Below are 6,170 nucleotides of genomic sequence, written 5' to 3'. Positions count from 1 at the left end.
ACAACAAGTATTTTTTTGCGGACACGACATTCGGGGCCTAGACGCCGTTAGGACGTGCGATGGAGGCGCTAAGGACGGGCGTGACAGGCGGCAGGGTGCGTCGGTGCGTGGAGGGCAGGGCGCACGCCGGGGCGTTTGGGAGGGGAAGGGGGTGTTTAATAGAATTTAGAGCGCTAGGAATGATGGATGCGATCATACCAGCACTAACGCACCGGATCCCATCAGAACTCCGAAGTTAAGCGTGCTTGGGCGAGAGTAGTACTAGGATGGGTGACCCCCTGGGAAGTCCTCGTGTTGCATCCCTCCTTTTTGTCGGAATTCGGCACGGTTTCGTCTACTCGACAACAAGTATTTTTTTGCGGACACGACATTCGGGGCCTAGACGCCGTTAGGACGTGCGATGGAGGCGCTAAGGACGGGCGTGACAGGCGGCAGGGTGCGTCGGTGCGTGGAGGGCAGGGCGCACGCCGGGGCGTTTGGGAGGGGAAGGGGGTGTTTAATAGAATTTAGAGCGCTAGGAATGATGGATGCGATCATACCAGCACTAACGCACCGGATCCCATCAGAACTCCGAAGTTAAGCGTGCTTGGGCGAGAGTAGTACTAGGATGGGTGACCCCCTGGGAAGTCCTCGTGTTGCATCCCTCCTTTTTGTCGGAATTCGGCACGGTTTCGTCTACTCGACAACAAGTATTTTTTTGCGGACACGACATTCGGGGCCTAGACGCCGTTAGGACGTGCGATGGAGGCGCTAATGACGGGCGTGACAGGCGGCAGGGTGCGTCGGTGCGTGGAGGGCAGGGCGCACGCCGGGGCGTTTGGGAGGGGAAGGGGGTGTTTAATAGAATTTAGAGCGCTAGGAATGATGGATGCGATCATACCAGCACTAACGCACCGGATCCCATCAGAACTCCGAAGTTAAGCGTGCTTGGGCGAGAGTAGTACTAGGATGGGTGACCCCCTGGGAAGTCCTCGTGTTGCATCCCTCCTTTTTGTCGGAATTCGGCACGGTTTCGTCTACTCGACAACAAGTATTTTTTTGCGGACACGACATTCGGGGCCTAGACGCCGTTAGGACGTGCGATGGAGGCGCTTAGGACGGGCGTGACAGGCGGCAGGGTTCGTCGGTGCGTGGAGGGCAGGGCGCACGCCGGGGCGTTTGGGAGGGGAAGGGGGTGTTTAATAGAATTTAGAGCGCTAGGAATGATGGATGCGATCATACCAGCACTAACGCACCGGATCCCATCAGAACTCCGAAGTTAAGCGTGCTTGGGCGAGAGTAGTACTAGGATGGGTGACCCCCTGGGAAGTCCTCGTGTTGCATCCCTCCTTTTTGTCGGAATTCGGCACGGTTTCGTCTACTCGACAACAAGTATTTTTTTGCGGACACGACATTCGGGGCCTAGACGCCGTTAGGACGTGCGATGGAGGCGCCAAGGACGGGCGTGACAGGCGGCAGGGTGCGTCGGTGCGTGGAGGGCAGGGCGCACGCCGGGGCGTTTGGGAGGGGAAGGGGGTGTTTAATAGAATTTAGAGCGCTAGGAATGATGGATGCGATCATACCAGCACTAACGCACCGGATCCCATCAGAACTCCGAAGTTAAGCGTGCTTGGGCGAGAGTAGTACTAGGATGGGTGACCCCCTGGGAAGTCCTCGTGTTGCATCCCTCCTTTTTGTCGGAATTCGGCACGGTTTCGTCTACTCGACAACAAGTATTTTTTTGCGGACACGACATTCGGGGCCTAGACGCCGTTAGGACGTGCGATGGAGGCGCTAAGGACGGGCGTGACAGGCGGCAGGGTGCGTCGGTGCGTGGAGGGCAGGGCGCACGCCGGGGCGTTTGGGAGGGGAAGGGGGTGTTTAATAGAATTTAGAGCGCTAGGAATGATGGATGCGATCATACCAGCACTAACGCACCGGATCCCATCAGAACTCCGAAGTTAAGCGTGCTTGGGCGAGAGTAGTACTAGGATGGGTGACCCCCTGGGAAGTCCTCGTGTTGCATCCCTCCTTTTTGTCGGAATTCGGCACGGTTTCGTCTACTCGACAACAAGTATTTTTTTGCGGACACGACATTCGGGGCCTAGACGCCGTTAGGACGTGCGATGGAGGCGCTAAGGACGGGCGTGACAGGCGGCAGGGTGCGTCGGTGCGTGGAGGGCAGGGCGCACGCCGGGGCGTTTGGGAGGGGAAGGGGGTGTTTAATAGAATTTAGAGCGCTAGGAATGATGGATGCGATCATACCAGCACTAACGCACCGGATCCCATCAGAACTCCGAAGTTAAGCGTGCTTGGGCGAGAGTAGTACTAGGATGGGTGACCCCCTGGGAAGTCCTCGTGTTGCATCCCTCCTTTTTGTCGGAATTCGGCACGGTTTCGTCTACTCGACAACAAGTATTTTTTTGCGGACACGACATTCGGGGCCTAGACGCCGTTAGGACGTGCGATGGAGGCGCTAAGGACGGGCGTGACAGGCGGCAGGGTGCGTCGGTGCGTGGAGGGCAGGGCGCACGCCGGGGCGTTTGGGAGGGGAAGGGGGTGTTTAATAGAATTTAGAGCGCTAGGAATGATGGATGCGATCATACCAGCACTAACGCACCGGATCCCATCAGAACTCCGAAGTTAAGCGTGCTTGGGCGAGAGTAGTACTAGGATGGGTGACCCCCTGGGAAGTCCTCGTGTTGCATCCCTCCTTTTTGTCGGAATTCGGCACGGTTTCGTCTACTCGACAACAAGTATTTTTTTGCGGACACGACATTCGGGGCCTAGACGCCGTTAGGACGTGCGATGGAGGCGCTAAGGACGGGCGTGACAGGCGGCAGGGTGCGTCGGTGCGTGGAGGGCAGGGCGCACGCCGGGGCGTTTGGGAGGGGAAGGGGGTGTTTAATAGAATTTAGAGCGCTAGGAATGATGGATGCGATCATACCAGCACTAACGCACCGGATCCCATCAGAACTCCGAAGTTAAGCGTGCTTGGGCGAGAGTAGTACTAGGATGGGTGACCCCCTGGGAAGTCCTCGTGTTGCATCCCTCCTTTTTGTCGGAATTCGGCACGGTTTCGTCTACTCGACAACAAGTATTTTTTTGCGGACACGACATTCGGGGCCTAGACGCCGTTAGGACGTGCGATGGAGGCGCTAAGGACGGGCGTGACAGGCGGCAGGGTGCGTCGGTGCGTGGAGGGCAGGGCGCACGCCGGGGCGTTTGGGAGGGGAAGGGGGTGTTTAATAGAATTTAGAGCGCTAGGAATGATGGATGCGATCATACCAGCACTAACGCACCGGATCCCATCAGAACTCCGAAGTTAAGCGTGCTTGGGCGAGAGTAGTACTAGGATGGGTGACCCCCTGGGAAGTCCTCGTGTTGCATCCCTCCTTTTTGTCGGAATTCGGCACGGTTTCGTCTACTCGACAACAAGTATTTTTTTGCGGACACGACATTCGGGGCCTAGACGCCGTTAGGACGTGCGATGGAGGCGCTAAGGACGGGCGTGACAGGCGGCAGGGTGCGTCGGTGCGTGGAGGGCAGGGCGCACGCCGGGGCGTTTGGGAGGGGAAGGGGGTGTTTAATAGAATTTAGAGCGCTAGGAATGATGGATGCGATCATACCAGCACTAACGCACCGGATCCCATCAGAACTCCGAAGTTAAGCGTGCTTGGGCGAGAGTAGTACTAGGATGGGTGACCCCCAGGGAAGTCCTCGTGTTGCATCCCTCCTTTTTGTCGGAATTCGGCACGGTTTCGTCTACTCGACAACAAGTATTTTTTTGCGGACACGACATTCGGGGCCTAGACGCCGTTAGGACGTGCGATGGAGGCGCTAAGGACGGGCGTGACAGGCGGCAGGGTGCGTCGGTGCGTGGAGGGCAGGGCGCACGCCGGGGCGTTTGGGAGGGGAAGGGGGTGTTTAATAGAATTTAGAGCGCTAGGAATGATGGATGCGATCATACCAGCACTAACGCACCGGATCCCATCAGAACTCCGAAGTTAAGCGTGCTTGGGCGAGAGTAGTACTAGGATGGGTGACCCCCTGGGAAGTCCTCGTGTTGCATCCCTCCTTTTTGTCGGAATTCGGCACGGTTTCGTCTACTCGACAACAAGTATTTTTTTGCGGACACGACATTCGGGGCCTAGACGCCGTTAGGACGTGCGATGGAGGCGCTTAGGACGGGCGTGACAGGCGGCAGGGTTCGTCGGTGCGTGGAGGGCAGGGCGCACGCCGGGGCGTTTGGGAGGGGAAGGGGGTGTTTAATAGAATTTAGAGCGCTAGGAATGATGGATGCGATCATACCAGCACTAACGCACCGGATCCCATCAGAACTCCGAAGTTAAGCGTGCTTGGGCGAGAGTAGTACTAGGATGGGTGACCCCCTGGGAAGTCCTCGTGTTGCATCCCTCCTTTTTGTCGGAATTCGGCACGGTTTCGTCTACTCGACAACAAGTATTTTTTTGCGGACACGACATTCGGGGCCTAGACGCCGTTAGGACGTGCGATGGAGGCGCCAAGGACGGGCGTGACAGGCGGCAGGGTGCGTCGGTGCGTGGAGGGCAGGGCGCACGCCGGGGCGTTTGGGAGGGGAAGGGGGTGTTTAATAGAATTTAGAGCGCTAGGAATGATGGATGCGATCATACCAGCACTAACGCACCGGATCCCATCAGAACTCCGAAGTTAAGCGTGCTTGGGCGAGAGTAGTTCTAGGATGGGTGACCCCCTGGGAAGTCCTCGTGTTGCATCCCTCCTTTTTGTCGGAATTCGGCACGGTTTCGTCTACTCGACAACAAGTATTTTTTTGCGGACACGACATTCGGGGCCTAGACGCCGTTAGGACGTGCGATGGAGGCGCTAAGGACGGGCGTGACAGGCGGCAGGGTGCGTCGGTGCGTGGAGGGCAGGGCGCACGCCGGGGCGTTTGGGAGGGGAAGGGGGTGTTTAATAGAATTTAGAGCGCTAGGAATGATGGATGCGATCATACCAGCACTAACGCACCGGATCCCATCAGAACTCCGAAGTTAAGCGTGCTTGGGCGAGAGTAGTACTAGGATGGGTGACCCCCTGGGAAGTCCTCGTGTTGCATCCCTCCTTTTTGTCGGAATTCGGCACGGTTTCGTCTACTCGACAACAAGTATTTTTTTGCGGACACGACATTCGGGGCCTAGACGCCGTTAGGACGTGCGATGGAGGCGCCAAGGACGGGCGTGACAGGCGGCAGGGTGCGTCGGTGCGTGGAGGGCAGGGCGCACGCCGGGGCGTTTGGGAGGGGAAGGGGGTGTTTAATAGAATTTAGAGCGCTAGGAATGATGGATGCGATCATACCAGCACTAACGCACCGGATCCCATCAGAACTCCGAAGTTAAGCGTGCTTGGGCGAGAGTAGTACTAGGATGGGTGACCCCCTGGGAAGTCCTCGTGTTGCATCCCTCCTTTTTGTCGGAATTCGGCACGGTTTCGTCTACTCGACAACAAGTATTTTTTTGCGGACACGACATTCGGGGCCTAGACGCCGTTAGGACGTGCGATGGAGGCGCCAAGGACGGGCGTGACAGGCGGCAGGGTGCGTCGGTGCGTGGAGGGCAGGGCGCACGCCGGGGCGTTTGGGAGGGGAAGGGGGTGTTTAATAGAATTTAGAGCGCTAGGAATGATGGATGCGATCATACCAGCACTAACGCACCGGATCCCATCAGAACTCCGAAGTTAAGCGTGCTTGGGCGAGAGTAGTACTAGGATGGGTGACCCCCTGGGAAGTCCTCGTGTTGCATCCCTCCTTTTTGTCGGAATTCGGCACGGTTTCGTCTACTCGACAACAAGTATTTTTTTGCGGACACGACATTCGGGGCCTAGACGCCGTTAGGACGTGCGATGGAGGCGCTAAGGACGGGCGTGACAGGCGGCAGGGTGCGTCGGTGCGTGGAGGGCAGGGCGCACGCCGGGGCGTTTGGGAGGGGAAGGGGGTGTTTAATAGAATTTAGAGCGCTAGGAATGATGGATGCGATCATACCAGCACTAACGCACCGGATCCCATCAGAACTCCGAAGTTAAGCGTGCTTGGGCGAGAGTAGTACTAGGATGGGTGACCCCCTGGGAAGTCCTCGTGTTGCATCCCTCCTTTTTGTCGGAATTCGGCACGGTTTCGTCTACTCGACAACAAGTATTTTTTTGCGGACACGACATTC

The 6,170-nt window shown here is 57.4% G+C and overlaps 18 non-coding genes across 18 annotated transcripts; all 18 read left to right on the top strand.

Annotated features, from left to right (window-relative positions):
• The first annotated feature begins 184 nt into the window (after nt 1-184).
• Nucleotides 185-303, top strand: LOC129897104 (5S ribosomal RNA). The gene has a single exon (XR_008768209.1). It is a non-coding gene; the product is annotated as a 5S ribosomal RNA (ribosomal RNA).
• Nucleotides 304-525: 222 nt separating this feature from the next.
• Nucleotides 526-644, top strand: LOC129897103 (5S ribosomal RNA). Its single transcript, XR_008768208.1, has one exon. It is a non-coding gene; the product is annotated as a 5S ribosomal RNA (ribosomal RNA).
• Nucleotides 645-866: 222 nt separating this feature from the next.
• LOC129897102 (5S ribosomal RNA) lies at nt 867-985 on the top strand. Its single transcript, XR_008768207.1, has one exon. It is a non-coding gene; the product is annotated as a 5S ribosomal RNA (ribosomal RNA).
• Nucleotides 986-1,207: 222 nt separating this feature from the next.
• On the top strand, nt 1,208-1,326 carry LOC129897101 (5S ribosomal RNA). The gene has a single exon (XR_008768206.1). It is a non-coding gene; the product is annotated as a 5S ribosomal RNA (ribosomal RNA).
• A 222-nt stretch (nt 1,327-1,548) lies between these two features.
• Nucleotides 1,549-1,667, top strand: LOC129897100 (5S ribosomal RNA). The gene has a single exon (XR_008768205.1). It is a non-coding gene; the product is annotated as a 5S ribosomal RNA (ribosomal RNA).
• A 222-nt stretch (nt 1,668-1,889) lies between these two features.
• On the top strand, nt 1,890-2,008 carry LOC129897098 (5S ribosomal RNA). The gene has a single exon (XR_008768203.1). It is a non-coding gene; the product is annotated as a 5S ribosomal RNA (ribosomal RNA).
• Nucleotides 2,009-2,230: 222 nt separating this feature from the next.
• On the top strand, nt 2,231-2,349 carry LOC129897097 (5S ribosomal RNA). Its single transcript, XR_008768202.1, has one exon. It is a non-coding gene; the product is annotated as a 5S ribosomal RNA (ribosomal RNA).
• Nucleotides 2,350-2,571: 222 nt separating this feature from the next.
• Nucleotides 2,572-2,690, top strand: LOC129897096 (5S ribosomal RNA). Its single transcript, XR_008768201.1, has one exon. It is a non-coding gene; the product is annotated as a 5S ribosomal RNA (ribosomal RNA).
• A 222-nt stretch (nt 2,691-2,912) lies between these two features.
• Nucleotides 2,913-3,031, top strand: LOC129897095 (5S ribosomal RNA). Its single transcript, XR_008768200.1, has one exon. It is a non-coding gene; the product is annotated as a 5S ribosomal RNA (ribosomal RNA).
• A 222-nt stretch (nt 3,032-3,253) lies between these two features.
• On the top strand, nt 3,254-3,372 carry LOC129897094 (5S ribosomal RNA). Its single transcript, XR_008768199.1, has one exon. It is a non-coding gene; the product is annotated as a 5S ribosomal RNA (ribosomal RNA).
• A 222-nt stretch (nt 3,373-3,594) lies between these two features.
• On the top strand, nt 3,595-3,713 carry LOC129897444 (5S ribosomal RNA). The gene has a single exon (XR_008768535.1). It is a non-coding gene; the product is annotated as a 5S ribosomal RNA (ribosomal RNA).
• A 222-nt stretch (nt 3,714-3,935) lies between these two features.
• LOC129897093 (5S ribosomal RNA) lies at nt 3,936-4,054 on the top strand. Its single transcript, XR_008768198.1, has one exon. It is a non-coding gene; the product is annotated as a 5S ribosomal RNA (ribosomal RNA).
• Nucleotides 4,055-4,276: 222 nt separating this feature from the next.
• On the top strand, nt 4,277-4,395 carry LOC129897092 (5S ribosomal RNA). Its single transcript, XR_008768197.1, has one exon. It is a non-coding gene; the product is annotated as a 5S ribosomal RNA (ribosomal RNA).
• Nucleotides 4,396-4,617: 222 nt separating this feature from the next.
• Nucleotides 4,618-4,736, top strand: LOC129897520 (5S ribosomal RNA). Its single transcript, XR_008768606.1, has one exon. It is a non-coding gene; the product is annotated as a 5S ribosomal RNA (ribosomal RNA).
• A 222-nt stretch (nt 4,737-4,958) lies between these two features.
• On the top strand, nt 4,959-5,077 carry LOC129897091 (5S ribosomal RNA). The gene has a single exon (XR_008768196.1). It is a non-coding gene; the product is annotated as a 5S ribosomal RNA (ribosomal RNA).
• A 222-nt stretch (nt 5,078-5,299) lies between these two features.
• Nucleotides 5,300-5,418, top strand: LOC129897090 (5S ribosomal RNA). The gene has a single exon (XR_008768195.1). It is a non-coding gene; the product is annotated as a 5S ribosomal RNA (ribosomal RNA).
• A 222-nt stretch (nt 5,419-5,640) lies between these two features.
• LOC129897089 (5S ribosomal RNA) lies at nt 5,641-5,759 on the top strand. Its single transcript, XR_008768194.1, has one exon. It is a non-coding gene; the product is annotated as a 5S ribosomal RNA (ribosomal RNA).
• A 222-nt stretch (nt 5,760-5,981) lies between these two features.
• Nucleotides 5,982-6,100, top strand: LOC129897087 (5S ribosomal RNA). Its single transcript, XR_008768192.1, has one exon. It is a non-coding gene; the product is annotated as a 5S ribosomal RNA (ribosomal RNA).
• The last annotated feature ends 70 nt before the right edge of the window (nt 6,101-6,170 follow it).

The sequence above is a fragment of the Solanum dulcamara genome, chromosome 7 (assembly GCF_947179165.1).
Source record: "Solanum dulcamara chromosome 7, daSolDulc1.2, whole genome shotgun sequence".
NCBI classification, from domain to species: Eukaryota; Viridiplantae; Streptophyta; class Magnoliopsida; order Solanales; family Solanaceae; genus Solanum; species Solanum dulcamara.
Note: the sequence above shows the minus strand (reverse complement) of the source record. Positions and strands in the feature narration are given on the sequence as shown.